The 17,314-nt window shown below is 36.2% G+C and overlaps 1 pseudogene; it reads left to right on the top strand.

Moving 5' to 3' along the window:
* Window positions 1-487: 487 nt before the first annotated feature.
* On the top strand, window positions 488-1,299 carry LOC110136183 (small ribosomal subunit protein eS1 pseudogene; annotated as a pseudogene).
* The last annotated feature ends 16,015 nt before the right edge of the window (window positions 1,300-17,314 follow it).

The following is a 17,314-nucleotide window of genomic DNA, read 5'->3' as shown; positions in this document are numbered from 1 at the left end:
ACTTGAATCTGAAATTATTTCAGTGAAAACAAATCAAATTTTCTACTGAGTAAAGCAATGCATGGAAAAGAAAATCATTTCATCAAGCGAAATTCAAGGATGCAATCTGACAATATTCTTTTACGATTTCTTTGAAAACTTGATAATCATTCTGGTAGCTACCTGTAGCAACTAAGCTGAGAGTTCTAAAAACCTGTTTGAGTTATACAAACAAGTATGTTAATATATATGTACACACACACACTCATATATGTCTTAAGGTGATAGTAAAAGTTATCTTGAAAGAACAACAGCAGAGAATTGAGGAGAGATTTAAAATCATGATTTTTAACTAATGTTTATTTTTTATAGCCTCTAAAATAACTCTTACTGTATTTTACTGAAACACACCACATAAGAATATTTACCTTCATCAACTCTAACAGCATTTGGATGAATCTCTCATATTTAAAAAGGCAGTAGCCCTTTTAGATCTCTGAGTAGTACCATGGTAGTCAGAAAGAACAAGCACCTTACAAAAGCAATAAAAAGGGAGCCAAGAAGAAAGTGGTTGACTGATTTTCTTAGAAAGATTGGTATGATGTGAAAGCATCAGCAAGGTTCCATACAAGAAATCTTGGGAAAGCACTGGCCATGAGAACCCAAGGAACAAAAATCACAACATGTGACTTTAAGGGTTGTGTTTTTGAAGTGAGCCTTGCTGATCTACAGAATGATGAAGTTGCATTTAGAAAATTCAAGCTAATTATTGAGGACTTTCTGGGTAAAAAAAAATGCCTGACTAATTTCCATGGCATGGATCTCACCTGTGACAAAATGTTCTCTATGGGTCAAAAAATGTCAGACTGTGACTGAAGCTCACATTGATGCCAGCACTACCGATGGTAATTTGCTTCATCTATTCTGTGTGAGTTTTACTGAAAATGCAACAGTTAGATTCAGAAGACCTTTTATGCCCAGCATTGGTAGGTCAGCCAGATCCACAAGATCACAATGTAAATCATGACCTCAGAGGTGCAGACAAATGTCTTTAAAAGGGTGATCAATAAATTGATTCCAGACAGCATTGGAAAACACATAGAAAAGGTTTGCCAATCTATTTATCTGTTCTATGATGACACTGTTACAAAAGCAAATATGCTGAAGAAGCCCATGTATGAACTTGGAAAACTCATGAAACTGCATGGGGAAGATAGCATTTTTGGAAAAGTTATTGGGGATGAGATAAGCACTAAAGTTGATCAAGCTGATGGGTATGAGTCAGCAGTCCAAAAATCTGTGAAAAATTCGGACTTTTAATGGTGATAAATAAAAGGTCTTATTTGTGTTAAAAAAAAAAAAAAAAGGCAGTAAAAGTAGGTGATAGCCTGCTAAACTTTTCTAATAAATCTTTTTCAATGCAAATTTACATTCCACTGCTGTATATATAGGGAATAATTTGGACAGGTGTTTAACTGACTTTCTTTATTAAAATGCTCCAACTGTCAAATTCAAATTGCTCTAAGCACAAAAGCCAACAAAGTAAAATTAACTAATGGTAAAAAGATTACCGTATTTGCATGAGGGGGAAATTTTAAATAATTAAGTGAAGAGTAGCTTTGCATGTGACAAATAAGATGAAATAATAACTTCGAGTTGACTTCCCAAGTACTTCTTTTCAGACTCTTTTACAGGAAGAAACAGTAAATAAGGCTTGATTTTAGCTGCTTCTTCTGTTTTATTTCTGAGACAAGTCAGTATTTTTACTTTACAGGTGACAGAGGACACTTGTCTTCTTGTTTGCAACATGAGAAGGGCTTTTTCACTCCATTTCTGGAAGGAACAGCAGGAGAGGAACACTCGATTCTAAACTTCCTTACTTTTTCCCAGGAGGGAAGAGTTGTTTAGCTGATTCACACAGCTGGAAGAGGGAGATAAATATGACTCCATCCTTAGGAGTTCTCTCACTGTGAACCACTTGCCTGAAAAGAGGGTACGTGGGATCTGCTGGTGGCAGTCAGCTATCCAACACTGCCCACGACATAGTAGATCTCTCATCTGGAATACATGTTAAGAGGCCTATTTGGCCACAAGTCCGTTTCACTTTCTCCAGTTTAGATTTATAGGGGAAAAAATATTTTGATTTTTCACCTAGCTACAAAATGGTTCCAAACTTGGGCATTAGAAGGGTGATATTTGTCTTCCCTTTAAAATCTGAACAAACATAATGTCAACAGATAACACAAATTCGATCAATTAAACCTTTCCTTTAAAATTCGTATGACATCAAGCATATCTGACTCTTCATGGGATTCCCCATTACTACTTTATTCTATTTACATAACCATATTATACACATTATATTATTTCAAGTATTTTGCCCTTTTTTGTGTATGATTGGTTAGAGTTTTTAAGTTAACTTACATGGGGGGGTAAATTTGGTCCATGTGAATACATCTTGGCCAGAAGGGAAGCACTCATCATTTCTTCATTTAAAATGGATTTCTTGTTAATAAAATATATTTGCTGCTGCGCTAAGTTGCTTCAGTCGTGTCTGACTCTGCAACCCCATAGACGGCAGCCCACCAGGCTCCCCCGTCCCTGGGATTCTCCAGGCAAGAACACTGGAGTGGGTTGCCATTTCCTTCTCCAATGCCTGAAAGTGACAAGTGAAAGTGAAGTGGCTCAGTCGTGTCCGACTCTTCACAACCCCATGAACTGCAGCCCACTAGGCTCCTCAGTACATGGGATTTTGCAGGCAACAGTACTGGCATGGGGTACCATCACCTTCTCTGAAAATATATTTGAGTCTTGTTTTTTTATCCACTATGACAATTTGTCTTTAACTGTTGCATTTAAACCATGGACATTCAAAGTGGTTATTAGTACAGGCAGATCTATCATATTTGTTACTATTTTCATGTTCTTCATTTGTCTTCCTTGCTATTTTCTGCCACCTGTGATTTGTCTATATGATTCTATTTTCTCTCCTTTGTTAGTGTATCTCTTGTATTTCCTATTTTTACCTTTTTATATGTTGCTAATCAAAGTCTACTTTCAAATAGCACTATGCCATTTGACAGGTAGTGTGAGGACTTAGAAATAACAAAACAATCTTAATACCTCCCTTTCATCCCTTGTTTTATTGCTACCATTCATTTGTCTTACAGTAAGCATATCTAAGCATATTTTTTCTAACATACATAGCTTATATAATTAAATACATTGTTGGTATCATTATATTTAGCAAATTGTTGTTAGACTGATTAAAAATGAGAAAAATTAAAGTTCATGTTTTACCTTCATCTATTTATTCTTTGAAGATCTTTTCTTTATGTAGATTCAAGTTTATGACATACCACTTTCCTTCTCTCTAAAGAACTCATAACATTTCTTGCAAGGCAGATCTACTAGCAAGAAATTCCTTCAACTTCTATTTGTCTGAGAAAGTCTTTATTTCTTATAGCCAATTTAAAATGTTGTGACAGTTGCAGGTATACACTAGAGCAACTCAGCTATATATATACCTGTATCCATTCTCTCCCAAACTCCTATCCCATCCAGATAGCTTCTCCTTCATTTTAAAGAATAATTTATCAGTGTGCAGTGTACAGTTTACTTCACTAAAGCCTCTTCTTGCTTGCACGGACTGAGGAGAAGTCAGAAGTTAATCTTAAAGTCATTTCTTTACAGGTAAGGTGTTCTTTCATCTGACTTCTATCAGAACTTTATCTTTGATTGTCCATGGCTTGAAAATTAATAGTCCTAAGTATCCTGGGGTTTGATTGGTGGTTTTTGTTTCATTTTTTTTTTTTTTTTTTAACATTAATCCTATTGATGGTCTCTGAGCTTCCTGAATCTATGGTTTGGTGTCTGACATGAATTTGGGAAATTTCTCATCCATTATTGTTTGAAATATTTCTTATGGTCTTTGCTCTTTTTCTTCTACTTCTCAGGTCAATTCAGTCACTCGGGCGTGGAGTGACTTTTGGACTTCCTATGGAATGCAGTACGCCAGGCTTCCCTGTCCATCACCAAATCCAGAAGCTTACTCAAACTCATGTCCATTGTATCAGTGATGCCATCTAACCATCTCATCCTCTACTGTCCCCTTCTCCTACTGCCTTCAATCTTTCCCATCATCAGGGTCTTTTCCAATAAGTTGGTTCTTTGCATCAGATGGCCAAAGTATTGGAGTTTCCTCTTCAGGATCAGTCCTTCCAATGAATATTCAGGACTGATTTCCTCTGAGATGGACTGATTGGATCTCCTTGCAGTCCAAGACTCTCAAGAGTCTTCTCCAACACCACAGCTCAAAAGCATCAGTTCTTCATTGCTCAGCTTTCTTTATGGTCCAACTCTCACATCCATACATGAATACTGGAAAAACCATAGCTTTGACTAGAGAGACATTTGTTGGCAAAGTAATGTCTCTGCTTTTTAATATGCTGTCTAGGTTGGTCATAACTTTTCTTCCATGGAGCAAGCATCTTTTAATTTCAGGGCTGAAGTCACCATCTGCAGTAATTTTGAGGCCCCCCAAAATAAAGTCTCTCACTATTTCCATTGTTAGACCCATCTATTTGCCATGAAGAGATGGGGCCAGATGCCATGATCTTAGTTTCCTGAATGTTGAGTTTTAAGCCAACTTTTTCACTATCCTCTTTCACTTTCATGAAGAGGATCTTTAGTTCTTTGCTTTCTGCCATGAGGGTGGTGTCATCTGCATATCTGAGGTTATTGATGTTAAGAGTAACATAAGAAGCTTCACACTGGAGGGAGGGAGGAGTCAAAATAGACCTCACCAGAATAATCGAGTCAGTCATTAAACAAGGAAATGAAGAAGTAACAAGCTCCATACTGGGGAGAGGAAGAATACCCCAAACTTCCATAATATATTATGTAAAATGTCCAGTTTCTAATTTAAAGAAAGAGATATGTCAAAGAAACAGGAAAGTATGACCCATACAGCAAAGAAACTAAGCAGGCAACAGAAGTCACCTGTTACGTCAACCAGTGCTGGATTTAAAGAAAAACTTTATATTAGCAAGGATAAACACACTTACAGAATTAAAGCAAAACATATTTAAACAGGAAAAGAAAGGTGTGATGACAAAGTAGTATCAGGTAAAGAATATCTACAAAAATGTATAAATTATAATACAAAGTGCATAAAATGAAAATTTTAGAGTTGAAAAGTATAATAGGAATTTTAAAAATTTACTACAGTGGTTTAACAGTATATTTGAACTGAAAGATTTAGTCAACTCAATCATAAGTGATGAAAAAAGAAAAAAGAAAAACAGAGTGAGGAAAAATAAAGTTTTTAAAAGTTGGACACCATTAAGCACACCAACATATAGATATACTTTGTTTAACTTCATGTCACTTTATTGTACTTTTCAGATATTTCATTTTTTTGCAAATTGAAGGTTTGTGGCAACAGTGCAAATCTATTGATGCCATTCTTCCAACGCGGATTGCTCCATTGCATTTCAGTGTAGTATTTTGGTAATTTTTGAAATTTTTCAAATCCTCTACCAGCAAGAATATTATGACTTCATTAAAGGCTGAGACGATGGTTAGTAATTTTTAGTAATAAAGAATTTTTAATTAAGATATGTATATACTGGGTTTTTAGACATAACGCACTTAGAGTACAATATAATGTGAACATAACTTTTATATGCACTAGGAAACAAAAAGATTGTGTAACTTGCTTTATTGCAATATTCACTTTATTGAGGTGGTCTGAAACTGAGCAGGTAATATCCCCAAGGTATGCCTATATACATAATGGTAGTACCAGAGAACAGGAAATGAAAGAAGGAGAAAAATATTTAAAGAAATAATGGCAGGAAACTTCTGTATTTTTTGAAAACATTAACCTACACAACCAGAAATTTCATGAAACTCCAAGTACGATAAAGGCAGATATCTACAAGTAGAAACATTGTAGTAAAAATGCTGAAAGACAAAGTTAAAGAGAAAGTCTTGAAAGTACTTTAAGAGAATAATGACTGTTCACTCAAAAGTGGACCTCACTAAGATTATCGGTTTATTTCTCATCAGAAACAATGGAAGTCATGAAGTAGGACGTCATGTTCATAGTATTCAAAAGAAAGAGTAGGCAAACAAACAAATCTTGTCAAATAGAATTATGTATCCAGAAATGCTATCTGCTATCTTTCAAAAATGAAGGGAAAATAAAGCATTCCCATACAGACAGAAACAGACATAATTTGTTTCTGCCAAATCTGCTTTATAAGAAATACTAGCTTCAGGCTTAAAGTAAGTGATATGAATTCACATGGAAAAAAAGAACAGCAAAAGTAACTATGCAATTATAAAGGACATTGTAAAGAAATTATCCATTATTCTTGTGATGGATTTAACAATCAATTGCACAAAACTATATGCATATATTGTTGGGGCTATAGCATCTAGAAATGTATTTGCCAGTAATAGCCCAAAGGAGCTATGTGGGATTAAAAACTGTATTGTATCATATTCTAGCACTTTTTTTGGAAGAGAAAAAAATGTCTTATTAGATAATATATACTGGACTTCCTGGAAATTGTAAACAGATTTTTAAAAATAGGCTACAGACTAGGAATGTGTGTTTAGAACATATTAGTTAGAAAGTAATTTTGTGCAGTTTGTACCACTATTCATGTTGGAGCTACTTGTTTCAGGCTTTATAGGGTTTTTTAACCAGTGCAGAAATTATTTGATGGTCAGAGCACCACTGTAACTGATACAAATAGGTAAGCATTTTAGTAATGATCTATGAGGAAACTGGTATCAGCAGTTAGAAAACTAAAGATCTATTTTATGAAGAGAAAATACAGCTGGCAAAACTGTTATTGTTTGTAACTTGGAAGGCAGTCCATGTCCTTAACAAGACTGCAGCTCTGTGGGAAGTGTTTGGAAAGAAATGGAATGATAGTGTTTGTTGGCATTTATTTTCTGCTTTTACCAGAGTACTAAACAAGAGAAATGAGCTCAAGCACAGAAAAGAGTTGACAGTTTTCAGGCAGAAATGTAAGAGAATAAATAAAGTCCAGAAATGTGTGGCCTTGCTAGTTAAAAAACCCAGCTGCTCTGGCCTCAAAATCTAGTAGATGACTCAAAAGTTGTTTGAGTGATAAATGTCCGTTAAGTTTCCCATTAAACAAGATCACTCAGTTTGTACTTGTGACAAAGTACAAACTAAGGGTCTTTCTTTCCCAGCTAAGCCTATAATTTCAAATAGCCTCATGCTGAAAGAGAATAAATAGATCTGAAGAAATTGAGAAATAAAGCCATCTTAAGACCTATGTCTAAGAAGAAAAAAAAAAAAAAACTTATTGGAACAAAGATATTTCTAGAAGGAAGCAGATGACCCTTGCTGTCTTTCTTTTGGGGAAACTGTGTTACCAAGAACAACAAGAGCTTAATGTAATTGTGGCTTTCTCTGCTAAGTATTAAACCATTTCTTTGCCCTCAAACATTCAATGGTAGGATAAAAGCAGTGGAAGCTGTGTAGACCCCAATGAGGACACATTTCCAAGGGACCACTTTAGATGATGCAATCAAAGGATGAGAGTGAGGAAGGATATAATTAAGGTGGGCACACTTGCTCACGCATGTGTGTGCGTGGACACACACACACACACACACATGCAAGACACTGAAGACACTTGACAAAGCTAATCCTTCCAAAGGGCAGGATCTGAATCTAGTGAAGGAAGTTCTCCTGTCAACATAGAAGGAAACTTTTACAAAGACTGAAAATCAAGTTGCTCAGTTGTGTCCAACTCTTTGTGACCCCGTGGACTGCAGCCCACCAGGCTTCTCCATCCATGGAATTTTCCAGGCATGAGTACCACTACTCAGTAAGATTGCATGATTTTTATGACCACTGTGTGTGATGTCCCATCTCCACTCTTCTGAAATGAAGCATGCAAGTGGTCATTTTCTCCTTGTTCATCATTACATATTGGATGAGAAGGACAAATTTCTTTCCAGTTCATAGCTTGATAAGTCATGAAGAGCCATACGAACAATGACCTAATAGAGAGTATTGTACAGTTACTGGATATTTAGAACTTTGAAGTGAATATAATAGTTGGAACTGTAGAAAGGTCATAAAGATCTAAGATACATATCGCATTTCTCCTCCTTCTGAGAACATTACGGCTCTTTAAAATTTTGGAAGCTGTTATGGACAAGTTGCTTGCTTTAGCCAATGAAATGTAGGCAGCAGTTATATGAGTTCTGGATTCTGCTCCCCCTGCCATGGTGATAATAAAAGTATACACCTTTCTGAAGCTTCTATCACATTGACTCCCTATGTGATTGCTATAATTACAGCCCCTCTGCTGAACTGTACCGGGCATGTATTGTGGAGTGACAAATAAGTTTAAGTGGTATTAAGCCACTGAGACACTGCCTTTGTCAATTAATGAGCATAACCTAAATTATTCTGATTGATTGTGATTGAATCCCTTGAGAATTAAGTGACTGCTATTTGTATGGGATAAGTAGAGGCCAGAAAGCAAACTGGCAAACTGGAGAAGAAACTAAGTAACTGGTTAATTGTGTTATTTTCCTCCTCTTCTTGGGCACAAAATTGGGCTGAAATTTCCAGCTTCCTTTGCAATAAGATGTGATCATACAACTTAATTCTAGCCATGGGAACTTGAGTACAAATGTGTCTCAATTAGAGTAGGGCCTATGATTATCTTCCACTTTTGATCATGATACTGTTTCCTTTTCTCCAACCAGTTGTATACAAAGCAATGGGCAGAACTTTGAAGAACAGAGGAGGCAAAGATTTGTTAACACTGAGTATCTTATTTATACCTCAGAGAAGAGCCTCCCACAGATTAAGATGTTGTTTTGAATCTTAGTGGGTTTTACTGGGTTTTGGTGGAGTTATGTTTCACAGCATCTGACTGTACATCACACTGTACTCCCTGCGTGCTCAGTCACTTCAGTCGTGTCCGACTCTTTGTGACCCCATGGACTACAGGCGGCCAGACTCTTCTGTCTGTGGTGATTCTCCAGGTAAAAATAACAGAATGCATTGCCATGCCCTCCTCCAGGGGGTCTTCCCAACCCAGGGGTCAAACCTGCGTCTCCTGCATTGCAGGTGGACTCATTCCAGCACAGCCACGAGGGAAACCCCTTCTCTTCATCCCATATACATACCAGAAAGAAGAAAGACCTAGATGTTATGCTAGATTCCATATGACATAAAGACGGGTTTAAATTGATAAAATATTGGGTTTTTGGTTGTTACTATTTTTAAGGAGAGAAAACTCCTGCCTTTAATGAACAAAGGAAAAATAAAAAGGGTCTCTGTAACAAATTCTTATTTCCCTTCCTACAACCAAGTAATTAACACTCAATGCAATTATTTACACAATTCAGAAGAGATAATCTTCAAGAAAGAGAAGATTTTATATATTATATATTATTTATATTACATAAATTATATATACATATACATATATATGTATATGTATGTATACATGTATATATGCATACATATACATATATACATATATACACATATACAAGTATATCCCTTGCTGATATACTTATATTTGACTGGCATGATGTGATTTCTTACCTAAAATGAATGCTAACATGAGGTTATAGTAGAGTCTAATGGGATCATTGCTCATCATACAGTTCATTTTCAGAAAGCTTGATGTCCATCAATAGTAGTCTATTTTATTATACATTCCAATCTAATTCCTTGCAACTTTCTTAGGTAAAAATGGTTCCTTTACAAAGCCTTTTGGTCACTTAGCTACTTCATCTTATGTGCTTATAACTTTTTTCTGTTTCATGCTCTGCTTGTTATAAGAAAACCTGCAGTCCCCATCTCACTGATTATCTCCTATACTGTTCACTTTTAAAACTCATATGCAAATATGAGCGTCAGGTACCATGCCTCTCATAAACTATGAGCTTCAAGGTGTGGGGCATTTCCTTTCTCTACCTGAACGTATCATCATGTCATTTGTCTTTAAGCCCTTCCCCACTTCTGGACCACAAAGAGTGGTTGTAAGCCTGATGACTGAGTAGCCAGTTACCCAAGGACTTAGATGTCAACCTCTCCTTGCCTCCCATTTCCCTTAACATTTATGAGGTTCTCAGGATCCTCCTTATCTTTCTTTGATGTTACAACTACTCAGTGATCTACTCCTCCTCCCAAAATGAAAGAAGGAAACGACTATACAAATGCTGAGCTCTCCCAGACGATAGCCTACCTTTGCATCAAGTACACTGCCTATAATAATAACAGGGAGTATGAGCCTGGAGCACCAGATATGCTGAAATAAGAAAACTAAGCTGAAATAAGAAAACTAAGGTGGTGATGTCCTACCGCAGGGTGGTGACACCAGGAGCTGATGAATCACTAAATATAGAGCACCCGGCGGCTTCTATTCTCAGTCGTCACTTTTAGTCTCTGAGGTTAAATGGAAAATATCTGTCTTGGCATCAGAACCTACCATGTTATGCTACTACTATTATCTCAATTGTATATGGAACAGTTGTGCACAGGACTGACTTCAAGACAAATTATTTACTCTTGCAATCTTGAGGAATTGGAAGTAATTAATTTCACTGCTCAACTCAGAATTCTACACTTGCCACCTATTGATTTTGGGTTTTTTTTTCTTCTGAGGTGAGGGCGGTTCCTACCTTTCAACTTAATAAATGTGTATGTGTTTAATTTTTTACATGTTTTTTGTTTCTTGATTTCTGTCCTCTCTGAACCTCTTTCCAGATAAGGCTTTCATTCATCTCAGACTGACAATGAACTAATACATATATTTTACACTTGACTTTGCTTCAATTTAAATGCCTATCTTTTCTTGTATGTAAACCAATCCAATTAGAAACAAACAAGCAAACAACCAAAAAAGATGAACTTCCAAAATGTGCATCCTTGAGAGTGTGCCCAATCACTTGGTCACAAGCCAATTATTCACTCTCTGGGCTTCCCAGGTGGCACAAGTGGTAAAGAACCTGCTTGCCAATGCAGGAGATGTAAGAGACGAAGGTTCGATCCCTGCATCAGAAAGATCCCTGGAGTGATTCTTTCCAGTATTCTTGCCTGGAGAATCCGATGGACGGAAGAGCCTGGCAGGCCACAGTCTGTGGGGTCACAAAGAGTCAGACACAACTGAAGGGACTTAGCACAGCACAGCACAAGACACGTGCATGGACAATGTTTGTAAAACCTCAAAATTTACATTGTTTTTCCGGTTCCAGCCGGAAAATGAGGACATGTTAGAAGTTAGAGACACAGCTAACAGTCCTTAAATTTCGTCATCTATGTCCAAGGCTTGATAAGATGTTTAACATATTATTAGGAGATCTATAAATACTTTTAGCCATTCCTCCTCCTTCTTTCACCCCAAATTTCTTCTTTTATTTACTACTTCCTATTTCACTTAAAGTTTTCTCATTGTAATGCAATCTCAAAGCTACCTTCACATGCTCTCTCTTTAGTATCTCTGCCCAATCCAGTTAGACATTAACTCCATGATGTATATTGGTCAGCTACATATTCTTGCTAAATCCTAATTCAGATCTCATTATTTCACAACAGATTTACGGTAATAATTTCCTCACTTGACTTTATTTATCCATATATTTCCTTTGCCAGTTTTCACTGACCTCAGTTTGAATTACTTAACAAAAAAACAAACAAAAAAATCCATATCTTCTTTTTAAAATTTTCAATAGCTCTCTTTTCTTCATGGAGAAAAACGTCCGTAATCCTGGATAATACCTGTTTGGCCATCGACCAAATTGACAAATCCATATCTCTGAAGCTACTCCAGTGCTATAATTCATATCCTTCTTCAATTACAGCAGAATTGTTCTCCGCTCAAGCACTTTTTGTAATGTTCTGTCTTCACTAAAGCTTTATTCTTTTCTGTCCCTGTCTCTCTTCTATGCTCTATTTTTTTTTTTTTAATTTTCAAATTCTAAATAATTTTTTTTTTTACCCTAGGAAATATTCCTTTAGTTCTAATATTTAAAAATACTGTGTCCTGGGGCTTCCCTGGTGGTCCTGTGGTTAAGACTCTGCACTTTCAATGCTGGGGGCATCAGTTTGATCCCTGGTTGGGGAACCAGGATCCCATAAACCATGCAACCAAATATAAATAAATAACAAAAATTAAAAAATACTGTCTCCTTACTCAGTGGTATTAGAGTATGCTTCATATAACCTTATTGAGCAATTCTTTCTTTTTTTCTTTATTTGTTGGCTTCACTGGGTCTTCGTTACTGTACAGAGGCTTTCTCCAGTTGTAAAGAGTGGGGGCCACTCTCTAGTTGCGGTGTAAGGGCTTCACCGTGCGTGGCTTCTCTTGTTGCGGAGCACAGACTCTAGGGTCCAGGGACTTCAGTGATGGCTGCAGGTATGCTCCGTAGTCATGGCTCACGGGTCCCAGAGCACAGGCTCTAGTTGCCGCACACAGGCCTCACTGCCTGCGGCACGTGGGATCTTCCCGGACCAGCGATTGAACCAACGTCCCCTGTGTCGCAAGACTGACTACTTACCACTGGACCATCAGGGAAACCCTGAGCAATTCTTTCATTTGGCCTTGTTACTGTAATTATTTACTAACATATATCTGTTTTCTTTACCAGCACATTCCTAGTATATTCATCAATTTTGAAGGAATAACACATGTTATTTATCTTTGCTTATTTTTTAATATCTCTTCACAATGCTACATGGACCATCAATCAATGTTTTTGAATTTAATTGAATGCTTTCATATTTTCCTTCAAAAATGACCATGAAATTTCTTTAAATTCAAACCACAGAATGAAAATATAGAATCAGTATATTAATAATAAGATCTTACACTAAATATGTTCAAAACTCTCTATTTTTTACTATTTTTTATAACATAGAAAACATTAAGGATAAAGGGAATTTCTTATTGATAAAACTTATTACTTAATAGTAATGTCATCTAATAATTACAGGACTTTTCTTTTTTAATTATAGGACTTTCAATAAATTACTTCATCTGGTCTCTGCAAAGATCTTTCAGAAAAAAATACAACAGTCTCTTTTATCTTCACTATATAAGAAAAGAAAAAAGGCTCAGGATTACTACTCAAGGTCATAGAAATAATAAGACCTAAACTGTATACTCAATGTTGTGACCTAATAGCCTGCTTAGCTCTCCTTCTATAACACAAGGACCATCATAGAAATATGATTATCAAATTGAAGATTGTTTTTCAGTAAAAAAAAATTCAGTATGTCACTTAATAAGTTACAGGTCCTCAAGTGAAAAGAATGAAAAATCTAAAATTTTAAAAACTCAATGAATCCTCTTTGAGTATATTAGTCCTTACTATGTGACATAGAAACTGCTTCTTTATGTGATTAAATTACTTTAAAAGGTATAACATGTTCTCTTTTAATGAATATTTTTATGTCATTCTACAATAAACTTTCTAAAGTTTATTATAAAGAGTTTTGAGCTGCAAAAAGTATTAAACCAAACTATATGAAGGAAATCTATGTAATAACATTAAATTTATTGCTGTTTATTTTGGGAATGGTAGCTATTCACTGGAATTTCATAAAAAGGAAAATATATGACTGATTATTCCTATTAAATGTTATGAAGTCTGGATATTTATGTTATGGCCTATGAAATGTGACAGGGAATCAATATGTAATGGTTAATTCTACTTTGCTTGAGGACTTGCAAGCAAGAGGAGGAAAGCAATGGAGGAAAGAAACTCCATTTTTATCTATTTTTAAAAGTCGAGGTGATACACGACAAAATGCAATGTCAATATTTATGTAGATACGGAGAAACACAAATGTGAGAAAACATTCTCAAAACTCATTAATGCTTATAATTATATACTTAAGCAAAAAGTCATGTTTCTGTTCATAATCTATCAAAATCTCTAAATGAATTTCTGTTGCATTATGACTGCTATCAACATTAAGAACAATAAAGTACTACTGTCTGGTCGGCAAATTATCCATGCTCATTTTTAACAATCCTTTTGTAAAAAGTGCTAATTAAAACACATGGTGATCCCTGGCAATCAAACAGTCAGTCATTATGATTTATTTTAGCTCATAAAGATATGCTGCGTAATCAGTTACTTCTTTTCAAACTAAATTTCAGGTACTATACCGGTGACTCAACAGTAAAGAATTCACCTGCAATGCAGGAGACACAGGTTCAATCGCTGGGTCGGGAAGATACCTGGAGAAGGAAATGGCAACCCACTTCAGTATTCTTGTCTGGAGAATTCCACAGACAGAAGAGCTTCAGTCTATAGGGTCACAGGATTGGACACAACAAAGTAAGCACTGCACAGCAGCACATTTGATGTAATGATTGAGGACATACATAAGGCCACAAGACATTAATCAGACCTATGTTTTATCCAACTCAGTACTGCCAGTGGCATGACCACACACTGTCTAATCTAAACATGTATAATAGGAGGGCAATGCGTGTGGTCTTCCCCGGTGGCTCAGATGGTAAAGAACCCTCCTGTAATGCGGGAAACCTGGGTTTGCTCCCTGGGCTGGGAAGATCCCTTGGAGGAGGTCATGACAACCTGCTCCAGTATGCTTGCCTGGAAAATCCCCATGGACAGAGGAGCCTGGCAGGCTATTGCCCACGGGAGTCGCAGAATCAGACACCACTGAGCAACTAATTATAGCACAGGACTCATGCTCCGCTGTGTCTGACACTTTGCAATCCCATGGACTATAGCCTGCCACACTTCTCATTTTCCAGGAAAGAATACTGCAGTAGGTTACCATTTCCTACTCCAGGGGAATTTTCCCAACCCAGGAATTAAACCCGTGTCTCTTGTGTCTCCTGCATTGGCAGGAGGGTTCTTTTACCACTGTGCCACCTGGGGAAGCCTGAAACATGTATAATACTACAGTGAAATTTTAAATAGCTTTGAGAATAAAGAAATATATTTTTGGGAATGGAAGTTTAGGTCACTTTTGCCCTCTTACTAATGTTATTTGGAAAAGCTGAATAATTTATTTTAAAAAATGTGTAAAGATATTGGGGAGCTGCTAAGTCAGTGCAGTATTTAAGGATCAAGACTTAGAAAGAGAAGCCTGAAACCCAGCTGTCTTCCTCTAGTTAATTCCAAAATTATTAGACAAGAATCTGAGAAACTGACCCACTGTTTTGAAAATCCATTTAAAACCATTTTCTTGGAAAAGTGAAATCTGAGACAAATTAGCAAGTAAAATATTATGGATCAATATATTTGGAAAGGAGGGCAAATAAGTAGATCTTAACAGAAAGAAAAGGTTAGTTGTAATGTAGTCCCTCCTAAGGTCTTAGTCAACTTAATGAAAAGCACTCAGCTGGCATGACCCAGCATAATTGCTCCAAGGTTGGGAAAAATCTAGGATTTTACATATCAATTTGACTAGTCATCAATACAAAGTATCAGTTCTTTCCACTTGATCTATATGTCCAATGCAATTCTAATCAAAATTCTAGAAAATTATTTTCTTGATCAACAAATTAATTCTAAGGTTTATACGGAGAGGCAAAAGAATTAGAGCAGGCAACAGAACATTGAAGGAGAACAAAGTTGAAAGACTGATGCTGACATCAAAACTTACAGCAAAGCTATAGTAACCAAGTCTGTGTGGTTTTGGTGAAAGAATCAATGTAACAGAGTAGAGACCAGAAACAGACTTGTATAAATACAGTCAACTATCTTTAAAGAACAAAGGCAATACAATGGAACAAAAAAGGCTGAAACAATTGGTCGTTAACATGGAAAAAAAGTGAATCGAGACAGGAAACTCACAATCTTCACCAATTAAAATGTGTTTTGGATCAAAATTTAAAAATGCAAAACTAACTTTAAAACTGCTAGAGATAATATAGGAGACAACCTAGATGACCTTACACACAGCGATGCTTCTTAAAATATAACAGCAGAGACAGTCCATGAAAGAAATAATGACTTCATTAAAATAAAATTAAAAAATCTGCTCTGCAGCAGACAAACTAATTAGAAACAAACCACTGATTGAGTGAAAACATTTGAAAAAAAAAACACATTTGATAAAAGTTATTAAAGTATACAAAGGACCCTTAAAACTCAGCAGTAAGAATACAAATAGCCTGATTAATAAATGGATCAAAGACTTTAATAGACAACTTACCAAATATATACAGATGGCAAACAAGCATATGTAATGATGTACCATATATTATATTATCAGCAAAATATTAAAAGGATCATTAGATACCACCACACACCTATCAGAAGGACCCAAATCAGAAACACTGACAACAGAAAATACTGGCAAGGATGGCAACAGAAAATTTTATTCATTGTTAGTACCAGTAGTGTTAGTCACTTAGTCATGTCCAACTCTTTGCGATCCCACGGACTGTAGCTAGCAGGCTCCTCTGTCCACGGGATTTTCTAGGCAAGAATACTGGAGTGGATTGCCATTCCCTTCTCCAGAGTAGCTTTCTGACCAAGTCTCCTGCATAGCAGGCAGATTTTTTTTTTTTACCGTTTGAGCTACAAGGGGTTTATTATACTCATTGTTAGTGGGGAGTTAGTGTTGCGAAATTGTACAACTTCAGAAGACAGTTTTACACTTTCTTACAAAGCTAAACATACTTCTACAATACTAAATAATTCATCAATGATTCTTGGTATTTACCGCATGACATTGAAAACTTCAGTTCAGTGAAGTTCAGTCGCTCAGTCCTGTCTGACTCTTTGCAACCCCATGAACTGCAGCATGCCAGGCCTCCCTGTCCATCACCAACTCCCAGAGTTGACTCAAACTCATGTCCAGAGAGTCGGTGATGCCATCCAGCCATCTCATTTTCTGTCATCCCCTTCTCCTCCTGCCCCCAATCCCTCCCAGAATCAGGGTCTTTTCCAATGAGTCAACTCTTCGCATGAGGCAGCCAAGGTATTGGAGTTTCAGCTTCAGCATCAATCCTTCCAATGAACAGTAAACACAAAAGCCCACACAAAGATATTTACAGCAGCTTTATTCATAATTGCCAAATTTTCCAGGTAGCATTTTATTATTGATTTCTAGTTTATTTTATGATATCAAACATACTTTGCATGATAGCTGTATTTGTTGTTTTGCTCTGTGGCCCAGAAATATGGTCTACATTAGAAAATGCTATATGTGTAATTGAAAAGAATGTATACTCTGTTCTTGTTGCATGGTGTATTTTATATTCAAAAAAAGTACAAAACTTAATTTAAAAATACTTTAATACTAAAATACCACTAGTGATCTGAGCTT

Source organism: Odocoileus virginianus, chromosome 4, assembly GCF_023699985.2.
Source record: "Odocoileus virginianus isolate 20LAN1187 ecotype Illinois chromosome 4, Ovbor_1.2, whole genome shotgun sequence".
Classification (NCBI taxonomy): Eukaryota; Metazoa; Chordata; class Mammalia; order Artiodactyla; family Cervidae; genus Odocoileus; species Odocoileus virginianus.
The sequence above is the reverse complement of the archived record's forward strand: the minus strand, read 5'-3'. Positions and strand labels throughout refer to the sequence as shown.